The following is a 13,293-nucleotide window of genomic DNA, read 5'->3' as shown; positions in this document are numbered from 1 at the left end:
AGTGCATCAGGCTGTAGGAAATATAATACAGCTTGGGTGATTAAAACTGTCAAGTAATATTGCAGATTGAATGGAGACTGGTTTGTCATTATCATGAGGATTAGAAAGTGTAATCTTCATTAAAATATCAGTGGATTTACTGCTGCTTGCCTTGGAACAAGGGATTAGCTCAGAATTTTCTAGCAGGTAAATTTAGCAAGTGCAGGGCAATCCAAGAGAGCAGAGCTGTGTTTTCTGCCCCTAAATATGTTATTTTTACAAAATTCTTAACTGCAGGACTCTGTCCTTTAAGCTAATTTTCAGGCCAAGGATAAGGGAAGATTCCTCCTCACACACCTGCAGGGAAATGAAAGGATTTGTATAGGACATGAATTTGCTCTAAAGTTAAATAGGAAAAAAAAAAAAAAAAAAGAAAAAAAAAAAGCAATCATGGTGTCTCAGCCCATTGAGTCCTTTGTACTCATCAGATTTATATATATTTTTCTAAGCAGTGTTTGCAGTAGAACACTGAATAAGGGTTGGTATGGCCAAATGCCATGGGTTTGTAAGTTTAATTCCTGATTCTAAATGACTTCACAGAATTCTGACTCCAGTTGGGCATTTCTAACCACCATGGATGAGACTGCACAGAATTAACTGGGGTGGGAGCAAGCCCTCAGCTTTCACTCCCCCATTCAAAATAAAATCACAGCTTGAAAACTTCCTCCCATTTTTTTAATTTCAAATGCTGCTGCCAGTCTGTCAGATGAAGTCCAGCTTTTTATTAACTTTCCATTAATGAATAGCTGAAATGCATTTTGCTCAGTGATTATTAGAGTCTTGTATTTCATTCCTGTAATTCTTGCAGTAAGTAGCTGTTACAAAAAACATCCAGTAACACACAGTAAAACTAAGGATGGCAGGAGAGAAGCTTGGAGTTAATGACAGGGGAGAGCTAGGAACAGATTAATTTCTTCAAGTCTTTTTTATGTCATTTTTTGTCTATGTATTTGCATTGCAAACACAGGAGCTTCCATCAGTACAGCTTCCAAACTGTTCCATCTACAGAAAAACTGGAGATCAGCTTCCTCTGGTTGATGAAACCTCAGCTTGTGGAGAGCCCCAAGTACAGGCTCAGTGTTTGGGTTTTTAGTTCCTGCTTTGTAGAGAATTTCTCCCGTGGTTCTTAAGTTTCTAACCCTGCTGTCTCCTTCCCCCCAACCCCTACCTGACCCTGCTGTAGATCTCAACTCTTGTTTTACCTTGTTGATGCTTTGTCTATATTTGCTTTAACCAGATGCCCCTCTTTGCATGCAGCACTGGGACTCATCCCCTCTCTCCTATCAACAATAATTAGCCTTGTAAGACTAATGGAAGAAATCGTGTCTAATTACCCTGTTGAAGGCCCAATTATGTTATTAACATTTGTGGGCTATAAGCTAATGATGAGGAGAGCCTCTCATTTGCATAGCATTAAGTTAATTGAGCTGGAAGCTATGGGGTGGATAGCAGTGCTGAGAGCAGGATTCTGTTACAGAATGGATAATGATGACCAGAGCAGGATGATTCACCTGACAGGTTTATTAATTAACAGCTCTCTGATTACCTAAAAGAAATGGCAAGTGGCAGTCCTTGTGAAAGAAGCTGCAGTATTTTTTTTTTTAAGGAAAGATGCTGTGTCACTGCTGATATTCTGGGGGTGATTTATGGTAATGGCCTGGAAGCCAACACAAAAACCTGACTGGGGTCCTCCCTGCCCTTGCAAAAATGTACTGGGAAGGTCTGATGTTCCTAAATGTGCCTAATTTTTACCTGGGCCACAAAGTAGGGCTGTGACAGTGAATTTCTCTGTTTACAGGAACAGTGTCTTCTGAAAATCCTTGATTGGAATGTAACCTGGGGGGTTTGCCCTCGGAAGAACTGGAGGGTTTGATTTTGTGAAAGGGTTTTTTTTCATTATGGTGTTAGGAAGGATTCTGTGTTGTATTAGGGAGAAAATAACTATAAACATTCATGTTTCCACATATTCCTAGACTGAGAGTGAAGGTGAGTGCCCTTACCTTCAATTTATTTCTAGGTACAAGCAGTTATGCAGAGTTGTCAGGTCTTTCAAGAAACAGGAATCCTTTTTATTTAAAACAGTTCCAAGAATAAAAAAAATCCATCATTTTCTTTTTGATTAGATCTCAGGTTCTATCTGAATAATTTTTCATCTTGTAGATGAAAAAAAAATCACTTTTTAAAAGTGGCAGACAATACAAGGCTGAGTAACTTGCTACTCAGCTACTCCTCTTAGAAAGCCGCCCCTCAGTTCTCAGTGTAAACAGAGCTTCCTTTTCAGTCAGCAGACCTTTTATGATTTTTCAGCAACATTGAAAAGCCCATTTTTAAATCTCCAGACCCTACCAAGTGACCGAGACTCTTGGTTCATCCTGGAACAACCTCTGACCAGCCTTGTCCCAGGAGAAAATGAAAGTCCTACAAATTTTAAGCTTTCAGAGAATGACTTGTGGCCCACTTAGGTGGCCTTATGCTTAGTGTTTCATAGAATCATAGAATCATAGAATGGGCTGGGTTGGAAGGGACCTCAGAGATCATCAGCTCCAACCCTTGATCCACTCCCCCCGTGGTTCCCAGCCCATGGCACTCAGTGCCACATCCAGGCTCTTTGGAAAGATCTCCAGACACGGAGAATCCACTACTTCCCTGGGCAGCCCATTCCAATGCCTGATCACCCTCTCCAGAAAGAAATTCTTTCTCATCTCCAACCTAAACCTCCCCTGGCACAACTTGAGACCCTGCCCTCTTGTCTTGCTGAGAGTTGCCTGGGAAAAGAGCCCAACCCCCCCCTGGCTCCAACCTCCTTTCAGGGAGTTGCAGAGAGTGATGAGGTCTCCCCTGAGCCTCCTCTTCTCCAGCCTCAACACCCCCAGCTCCCTCAGCCTCTCCTCATAGGGTCTGTGCTCGAGTCCCTTCACCAGCCTGGTTGCCTCCTTTGGACCTGCTCCAGGACCTCGATATCCTTCCTGAACTGGGGGGCCCAGAACTGGACACAGTAAACTGGACACAGTTTCTGTAGCTATAGATTTGTGAAGAGTGGGGACGTAGAGATAAAACCCAAAAAATGTTACTTTGTGTTGGAGAACCTTGCTCAGAGTCTGCCTGGGTTCTGTGGCTGCCTCGGGTTGGGTACCAGGAGCTGGGAACATTGCCTTGCTCTGAGGTGGTAAAAAAGCCCAAATTTGAGTTTACTTGGTACATACAGACATTCACAGGGACTGTTGGTCAAAGGGAGAAGAGAAGCCAAATGGAACATGAAAGCTGAAGGAGGTAATTTGGGAGAAGAGCTCCTGGAGGCAGCTGCCAGGCTCTGTTACTCCTGGGAGCAGTCACCAGGTGATGGGTTATACCCAGTTACTCCATGGAACCTCAGGCTCCTACATGGGGTGCAGCAAGAGAGTGAGAAGCATTTGTGTAGCATTTAAAGGAACATCTTCCATCTCCTTCCAGCATGTGGTAGTGCAGAGCCTATGCCTAGAACTGTGTAGAAAGGAAACCTACCACAAGGAGTAAATGCCATTGCTGGAACTTTAGCCCTGCATCCTCCTGCTCCTCATTAGTTTCCTGTAATCCCTAACTCACCCAGCCAGCCTTGGATAGAAATATCTTTTCTGTATAAATTAGTTTTTCTGTAAGGTGTTCTGTAGTTTGCCACAAGCCTTTGCTGTATAAAACAGATAAATACAGCATCAAGGCAGGAACTGATAGACCAGGAATTATGTATTTAATTCAGAGTTCTGTATAGAGTGCTCATAAAAGCTTGGTCATGATAGAGGGGCCAATAAAGATCTGGGAACATAAATATTTCTGGAGGAAATGGCTTTGTGAAACATTTAGTTGTTGAGTAATAAGAAGAACAGAGAAAATCAGAAGAGGAGGAGTCTCTAGGTACTAATCTGATGGGTTATAGATGTTGCAATGATAATAATGTTGAGAGAGAATTTTTATGGGACCAGTAGCAACACATACAATGAGTCCTGCACCTTTTACCAATGTCTTCATCTTCTTCTCTTTGCCCCACATGCTGCTGCTCTGCTGCTCCAAAATTCAGCTTGAAACCCAGGAAAGCAGCAGAGGAGACCTGGGGGTGCTGAGCTGTTCCTCTGTGGACACACCGGGGTGTAAACCCTCTGAGTTTGCATGAGTTGAGTGTTCTGAGCAGGCAGGGCAAAGCCTGGGGGTCTCTGCTCACCAGAGGAATGGATCAGAACCTGCAGAAGGCCAGGGAAGATCTGCAAGGGAAACTCCAACTGTGGGAGGATTTCCAGAGGAATGATGCTCTCTTTGTCTTTTGTGTTGTTTTGTTGGTAGTTTTTTGTTTGATTGGTTTGGTTTTGGTTTTTCTGTGGGGTTTTTTGCTGTTTTGGGGGGTTTTTTTGTGTGTGTTTCCTTTTTTTTTTCTTTTTTTTTTGAACATCCATTACTGGGCATATATATATATATATATATATTAGCAAGACACACATCAGAAAAGTATTTTAAATGGCCAGAATGTAGAACAAACCCTTCTGGCAGCACAGCTGGTACTCTTGTCAGTCCGTAAGAAAGAAAAGAAGAAGAGAACCTGCATGAAAAATAAAAACAATAAAAAACAGCTAATCAGGTGAGAAGTGATGCTTTGGCTGCAGGGATTTTGAGGGCTGTAGAGAAAACCAGCATAAGATTAGAAAATGTTTGTCCATCCTGCATGACAGATGTGGGAGAAGATGAAATCATTTGCTACTTCTCTTTTTTCCCTCTGCAAACAAACAGCAGCCATGAGCTGGCAGGCACTGAAATGCAGTTAGCAAAAGTAATGGAAGTTGAAAGTTTGACCTTTTGTGATGGAAATTTGATATGAAAAAAGGGCCTTTTGATAATTTCCTTATCCAATCAGGTGTGGGAGATGTCTTGATCCTGTTTCCTTATTTGCATGCTGACTGATCTCATTTGAAAACCCAATCATTCAGAAATATTGGGACATCAACAGAAATGTTGCAAGTAAGGAGCTGTTTTATCTGAAAGGTCTGCAGGATGTCACCTCTTGTTTTTTCACTGATCTCTTCTTCATGATTCCATGTTTTTATTGGCAGGATAAGTCGAACATATTGAAATGCAAATAGTCTTTTCCACATTGAACCAAAAAATAGGAGTTTTTCTCTATGTGATTGATTGGATCCAGGGCACTTCAAAAGCAACAAAGAAAATATTTGCTGCAGTGCTTCTGATTTCTGAACATTGCCAGGTTCTGACTTTTCCTGTTACATATCATTGGCAGAATGTGGTTCCTGGGCCTGTGTCTCACCTCCTGCTTTTTCCCCATGGAAGGCTCCCTGTGTCTGGGACCAGCACGTGGGGTCACTTGGTTTCCCTACACTCACACACACTCTGTTGTTATCCCAGGTGCTGAGTGTCATAAATGGATTTAATGGATTTTAACAAACTGCAGATGTGTTTAATCCAGCACTGGTATCATTTAAAGCCTACCCAGATCACTCAGTTTTGTGTGTATCTGTCCAGATGATTTTCTGGCTTAGGCAGATTTCAGATCCAAGGCAGTGCCCACGTACTTTAGGATCAACTTTATCTACCAGACAATTTAACCTTTCTATCTTCTAGAGCAGGCAATCCAGTTTCCATTTTACTCAACCATGCAGTGGGTTAATGGCAAGTTTTCCTGCTGTGTATCTGGTGTCATTGGCCCTTATTTCAGAGGCTGCCTCTTAAAGTAATGTCTGAAGCCAAAGTTTTGAATTACTCAACCTAGAAGCTAGGGACAAACTAAAAATATAAAGTTCTGAATGAAGGAAATTCTTTAAAAGAATGGGTTGTTTTTTTTTCTGCATGATGCCTTTTTAACATCAGGGACACTCTATATGAGAAATGATTTTGCTTTAATATCCTAAAATGTTTTCCCTACATGATTCTCCACCTGGACAACCCTTTACCTGCCAGTCTGAGCCCTGTCCTGGGAAGTGGGATCTACAGCAGCTTCTTTCTGGGTCTTGCTCTGCTTTTTAGAAAAAAGTAAATATTCACTGAATGCAAATCTCCTCAAGTCTTCTCCATCTGTGGTCAACACCTACATGGAACTGCAAAGATATTTGGCTTTTCTGGTGTGATGTAATTCTTTATACACCATGGAACAATTCCAACAGGAGGCCAGAGATGGATTTTCTGAGCTGTGTTGTGGCTCTTGTCTGGGAGATGGTTCATGGCTGGGATGTACAAGTGAAGCTGGCATGGTCTGGAGGGTGCTGGATGCTCCTACCTACCCAAACCTTCCTTAAAACTGGTGTGGGTTTGCACTGAGTTTTGCTTCTGGCACACCAGGACATCCTATGGTTTCTCTGGAGCTGGTGGATTTGGAAGGGATATTCCATGTTCTGTGCATGTGGAGCACATCTGGAGGAGGAACACATTCCAGGGCACCCCTGAGTCCCTCTGCAGGGACTGATTCCCAGAGTCAGATCCTGGAGGGGATGGGCACGAGGAAAGGGATTAAGCAAAATATAAGTTTTACACAATAGGGGATCTTGAAAGTTATTTGGTTGATGTTTGTGCAAGCTCTGCATTAGACAGGAGGTCAGGATTCCCCAGGAGAGTGACAGCACCCAACGGGTCTTGTTAGGGACCTGTAGAAGTTCAGAGTCTTCACCACTGACCACAGAAACAGCAGAAATTTACCCAGCTTGTGCTTCATTCAGTAGATCATAAGCTCTAACCACAATTATTGCCTGTGGTTGTGATGTTTATCTGGTAGTACCTGACTTCTTCAGCACTATTGTACTTCTGGGGAGGAGTTAAGGATTTCACTGCTGGAAGTTTGCCTGTTCTTACAGAGGGCAGGAGGAACTTGACTGATGGGCCTCTTCAAATCCATTTCATGGCCTGTCAGCTGTAGGGCTGAGGAGTGGTGTGCTCTGTAAAACAGCAGAAAGTATAAATTCCCCCATTCCTTGTGCAATAAACTCAAGCTGTTGGTGTGATGAGCTGGCAGGACTCAGCAGCAATCTGAATGAGACACTGAGAATTCTCCCAGATGGGAAATCAACCTCCTTCATCCCTCCTGTATTTTAGAGTATTGATCCATGTAAGTTGAAACCAGATGTATTATTCTTGATAACCACAGCAATCTAGCTCCTCCCTGCTGGATTTTTTTTTTTTAATATACTCCCCTCTCCACCTTCTTCTTTTGCTCCTCAGTATTGAATAAAAAAAACAAAACAAACCCCACGTTGCAGTTTAGTGCAGCAATATTTTCTCAGTGGTGAAGTCAGCATAGAATATTAGTGTCCAAAAAGTTGTAAAACAAAAGACTATCATATGTTGCACCTTTTAATCATGTAATTGCTGAGTGACATTGAACTCGGAGGCTTTAAGTTACTCCTTTGTCAGGCAGCCTTCTCCTGCTGCCCTGCTCATCCTCCCTCCTCCCGCAGCATCCTCCTTCTGCAGAGGACTTGCTTTAACTACACTGAAGTTTGGCTGGGCCTCTCCATATTACAGCAGCAACACGAAAGCAAACAATTGAAGTATTTGAGAACAATGAAATATGTATGGCTCTCGGTGACAGCCCGATAAAGCAGAGCAATTAGCCGCGTAATCCGAGAAAGCCAAAGCCACCGGCAGCCCACGGTTCCCTATTAGTTAAATGCTTTTTGTACGTCCTCATCCCATCAAATCAACTAACACTTCCTTTAATTGGTTCATGAATTATACAGCTCGGCTGCATTATAATTTAATCATCAGTAAACATTCCTGGGGCCCGCTGTAAAGCGTATAGCGCTCATTAATTCCTTAATTTCAGCAGATGGAAGGGGAGCCGGGATGAATGGTGGCAGTACAGAGCGCCTTGGGCAAATGGAAGAAGGAAAAAAAGGTGGGGGGCCGTTTAGGGTTTTTTTTAAGGGCTGTCAGAAACTCAATCTGTGAGCTGTCAGCAGCTTGGACCCGGTTCCCTCCCCCTCCCCCTGCCTGCTCCCCACCTCCATCCACAAGTGACTGACGGGTTCATATGGAGCCTTGTCAACCCCTCTTTAAACATCAAGCCAGCGGGTAAACCAAGCCCAATGTAAATTAATTCTTGTCTTACGGGCCCCCCTTTCTCTGTCCCCATGAATATTTCATGGCGGGCAGCATAAATATTAATTCTAATAGCTCTGCACAGTGGTTATTATTTCTGTTTTATGACAAATATTCATAAAATATTCAGGACCCTTTTTTAGAACATTTACACACTTGATTGTGAAATTTTCCAGCTTCCTGGGGACACAGTAAACATATTGGGGTTCTCTTGATGGACTTTTTTCTCTCTTAATTAATACTACGCCACATTAATATTTAATCGGATTTAGTTTTCTTTTCCCCAGAAGTGAACCTATTACATTTGAGGATTTATTTGACAGTATTTAAACAGGGAATTTTTATTCCCTATTATGAAATTGGTTTCCTTTGACACATATATAAAATGACACATTATAGTCCATTCTTTTATTCCCTCCCCTTGCCCCCGTATCGTACACTTATTTGGTGTCGGTTCTCTCATTTCTTTTTATTTTATATACCAAATATCCTACCAACAACAAAAGTCAGGGTTTAAATTACGGGGTGGGGGAGTTTAATGTAGCGTTTTATAGGAACACTTGAGCTTAATCAGCATTTACTCTAAATTTGATTCCATTTTTTTAATAAGGAAGAGAAGTCTGGGTTTCCTCGGTAGTAGCAGGAGTTGCCAGGGAAAAGCTGCAGGCAGGTAGCAAAGGCAGCAGTTCTGATGTGAGTTTGCTACTGCTTAACCCTGGAGTTCTTGCCCCACTCCAGTTTTGCTTTGCAGCATCTAATTATTGCAGGGAGGGTTGCAAGCACCCGAAGACACAGGGATGAAACAGGGCTGCATTTGGGGCAGAGGGTTCAGGTTCCCAACCTGGGGCCTCTGGGGCTGCAGGGGCTTTGGATCGTCTGAGGCTGAGTTTGATTGACCTTGTGGCTGGTGGAAATCCTGCCAGCCACATTACTCTGGAGCAGTGCTGGCTGCCATCTTCCTCTGTGATTCATAAAGCACTGCTGGAATGAACTCCAGGGGGAATGCAAAGATGCTGGAAAAACAGCTGAGAGTAAGGAGGAGGCACAGAATAAAAATGAGGGAAGAAATGGAAAGCAGTTTTGAATGGAGCAACTAAAGCATCCAAGCTGCTTATTATCTGTGGAAAGAGCTAATCTTGCCTTCTCAAAAGAAGCTTTAAAAATGCATTGAAGCCCCTGGTATGGGAACATTTGTTACATTTGTGGATGTTTTCCTTTCCCTGTGCCCATGGAGCGTTTACACCACCCCTGCTCCTCTTGACTGTCACCTGGAGAGGCTCTGCCTGCCACCACCTCTGGGCTTTTCACTGCTGGGAACCTGCCTGGGGCCAGCAGAGCTGCTTTGCTCTCTCCCACCTCGAGATCCAGCCCATTGTGTCCTCTTCCCCCTGGACAAGCTGCTGGGGCATCCACTGAGATGCTGCTGGTGGGGGGACTGGGGAAGAACCCTGCCCCCTTGGCTGGGCTGATGGAGGCTGAGCAGGTCGAGTGGGTGGGTGGAAAACATCTAAGAGAGTGGAAAACATCTAAAAGAGTCATTGCCCTGCACTGCTGGTAAAGGGAAGGAACATCTGCAGCTATGAAGGATGCTGTTCATCTTGCTCCCCTGGCCAGAAGCCATGTCCTGGGAATAGTGCCCCACTTAGCTGCCTTTTGTAGTTACTCGACAGAAGAGCATCCATTTGAAAAGAAAGATCCAGTGTCTGGAAGGAGCTTGTCATCACATGAATCATGATAGGAGCTCAAGGAGCAAAACACTTGTGCCAATTAACCTGTGTTTTAATGTTTATGCAATGTATTTTCCCTTATCGGCAAAACCTAGAGGGGGAAATTACTTCCCAGAATAGAATCAAGCATCTTTCATCAGAAGATAGCTGAGATGTGAAAGATATCAGTGAATAAAACCTCCCAACAGCTCCTTGCATAAATAAGGCATAAGGATCATTTCATCCATTGCAGAGACATGAAGAAGTAGTATTTAGGGTAGGAAATAAACTAGAATCCAGATCCAGTCAGTTGTGCAGCCTCAGAAGATCCTTTGCAGCCTGACCGCCCATGGGTAAAACACCTGGTGTATGGCTGCATGGAGAGGAACCTCAGCAAGGCTGGGGAAAAGGTGGATGGGATCTATGCAACCAGTTTTATTTGTAAGAGGGGATTTGGGAATGCAAAATGTCATTATGGAAAAATGATCTGCTCAGGATCCTGTGGCTGGGCCCCTGGTTCTTGAGAAGAGGCTTAGCCAAGGGTTCAGGTTCCAGGTGTCTTTCTGCTACAGGACTGGGAGCATTCTTTAGGGGAACCAGTTGATCCAAGCCATGTATCTAGAAAGTCAGTACAGCCAAGATGACCTGGATATAGCTGGGATTAGTCCCTTGGACTCCAGTTTGAACTTCACATGCCTGTCAGCTTGAACCACTAACTTGATTTGTCAGATTGGGATAATCCCATGGCAATACCCAGGAAAAGCACTTTCTGCAATGCAGATTTTTCTCATCTCTTGGCCAGGCCCCTGTCTGGCTTCTGGTCCCATCCTGATCCAGAAGTTTAGACAGTTTCATCTATTTTTGGAAACTTTTAAATCCAAAAAACCTTTAACAATGGGTCTTATAGTTTATCCAAAGTCAGGGCAGTTGCTAGAGGTGGTACCTGTCCCTCTGCCAGCTCAGTCCCTGCTGCCCCCCAGGACTCTTCCATCCCTTGATGGGAATAGTGTTGTCTCTTTTCCTGCCTGCTTTGGCTCTGGTTCATGAACCAAATGTAGGATCTTGCATTTCTGCCAGTGGTCACACAGGGACCTCACCTGTGGTAGCTCTGAAAGAGAGAGAGCTACTGCATCCAACATGTCAACAGCCTCAGCTCTTTCTCGGCTTCATATCTCAGTAACAAAAATTGTAACCATTGCATTGTCAGAACTAAGTCCTTCAGGAGAGTTCTTTTCCATGGGGAATTGCACCAGAGCCTCAGATAACTCTGTGCTGATATCTCCATACTCAGCTGGATGGTCTGTGCCTGCTGAGATGCTCCATTTTCTAGCCTTGAATTTGACATTTTCTATTTGTCTGCCTGGAGAAGAGGGGTAACTTCTGTCCCTTCCTCTTCTTCTCCCTTTCATTTGCTCACTCTCTCTTGCTCTCTTCCCATTCCTGTTTCTTTTTTTTCATGGATTTAGCTGGGATTCTGTCAAAGTTCTGCCAGCAAACTTTGCAGTAACTTTGAGATCACACAGGCATCTGATCTTCAGATTCTTTTCTCTCTTTCTTTTTTTTTTTAAGCAGACTGATGTGGTTGTAAACTGCCAGGAGCACTTGCTAATTTAGTAGTTAATGACAGTCACAGAGAGTGTTTTTCTTGCCCCTGGAGAGGTTTTAGAGACAGCTGGGGTAGATTTGCCACTATCAATTATGCACAATTTTAAACAAGAATTGGCCAGCAGGGGCCTCTTTTTTTTGCAGAGTGCAGAGCGTGAAGAATGGGAATATGGCAGCTGGTACCTGCTGATGGGGGAGAAGATGTATAGAAGTCAAGAAAATAAGGGAAAGATTAATAGCTTTCTATTTTTAAAGTTGCAGTTTCAACTCAATAGTTTAAATACTACATTAAGAGTGGCCCAGTTTTGGTTGCTGAGGGTTTTTTATTTGTTTGTTCGTTTAATTCCAGCTTCCTAACTTTATTGCAAGGCTTGAACTGGCCCTGGTAGAGCCCCAGGCAAGTCAATAATCTCTGATGTTAAAAGCTAGCGAGGGAGTCAGGATTCTGTCTCTGATACCATGCTACATCACTTTTCACCCCAAGATGAAATAAAAGTTTGACTTGAATTAGATTTAATGGTGTCAGTCCAATTTAAGGGACAATAGTTTTACAGAAGGCTTTGGCTTTGGGCTCCCCATGTCAATCAGGGCAACTCCAGGTGATGGGAAATGCCAAGGATGAGAATCTGAGCTAAGTGAATAACTCAGGTCTAGAGCAGTCAGCTTGTGGATCCATCCAGGTCAGCCTCATACAACACCTCTGTTTGAATTACAGAAGCAAAGCCAGTGGGAGGCTGTGGCTTACAGACTGAGATTTTGTTCTCCTGAGATGTGAAGGCAGCTGAGGGGGCAGTGGAGCCATCCTGGAAGGTGACTGTCAGTAGGCAGGAGGACCTGACCTGGCTTGAATTCCTCACTCAGAGATAGCAGAACAGCATCTGCTTCTCATAGGGCAACCTGTGATTCTTCTACTGTAGGTGCTTCAAAGCCAGTGACATTGTATCCCCAAAACAGGAAAGCCACCCCCCAGAAAATTCTCCTGAGGACAACTCTGAGCACTGCCAATTGTTAATAACTGGGATTAACTGGATTGGGTGCCATCTGGAACAAACGGAGTTCAGGATTAGCTGAGTGCTGTTGTGTGGGTCAGAAACCCTTTCTTCACTTGGTGTGTGGTTGGGATGCATTATCCCAAACATTCTGTCCCAGATAAATAACACCTCCACCAGCAGTGCTTTGCTCTCTCCTCTCTCTCTGTTTGGGAAGGAGAAGCTATTGGGGGTCTTAGACAACTCTGAATAGTCAGAAGCCCCTGGAATACCCTTTTGGAATGCCAGATGGCTGGGAGGAAAACAGCATTCCATTCCAGCTGCTGGAGGCCTTGTGTATTTCATCACCATCCAAAGGCAACTGGTTCTCATTTGACTAAGTACACAGTGAAGGTGTCATCAACATTATTAATTTGTAGGAATTTACTCTCCCTAATGTAGCAGGAAGCTGTACTGGATTGGGTAAGTGATGTTAAATGCAGTGAGGAAAAGGCAAGATTCTGACACAAGTTTGGGGTTTTTCCTTTTAACATTTGTGTTCGTGGCTTTATTATCTGTGAAGGTGAACTGACAGGACTGGAGCTGCTCTCACATCCCTCTCCTGGGAGAGAGAACAAAGCAGAGAGGACAGAGCTTTGCTTGAAGCTGTCCTGGTTTCAGTGTGACCCCTCAGGAGTGTTTAGAGGGACATTTGTCCGCAGAGCCCTGGGCTGAGGGGCTCTGCCCAGTCATAGCACACAAACCACCAGTTTGTAACTGGATGCCAGTGATTTTTGGTTGTTGCTCAGGAAGTGCTGAGGTTCTTGGGCACCTCTGCCCAGCCCTCCTTGGTGCTGCTGCTCTCAGTGCTGCTCACCTGAGCTCAGCTCTCAGCAGAGAGTCCTGAAGCA

The 13,293-nt window shown here is 43.9% G+C and overlaps 1 protein-coding gene across 1 annotated transcript in view; it reads left to right on the top strand.

Moving 5' to 3' along the window:
* Positions 1-13,293, top strand: part of AK8 (adenylate kinase 8) — a 64,072-nt gene that overhangs the window by 46,294 nt on the left and 4,485 nt on the right. The window lies entirely within an intron of this gene.

The sequence above is a fragment of the Calypte anna genome, chromosome 17, assembly GCF_003957555.1.
Source record: "Calypte anna isolate BGI_N300 chromosome 17, bCalAnn1_v1.p, whole genome shotgun sequence".
NCBI lineage: Eukaryota > Metazoa > Chordata > Aves > Apodiformes > Trochilidae > Calypte > Calypte anna.
This window is presented reverse-complemented; position numbering and strand designations above follow the sequence as displayed.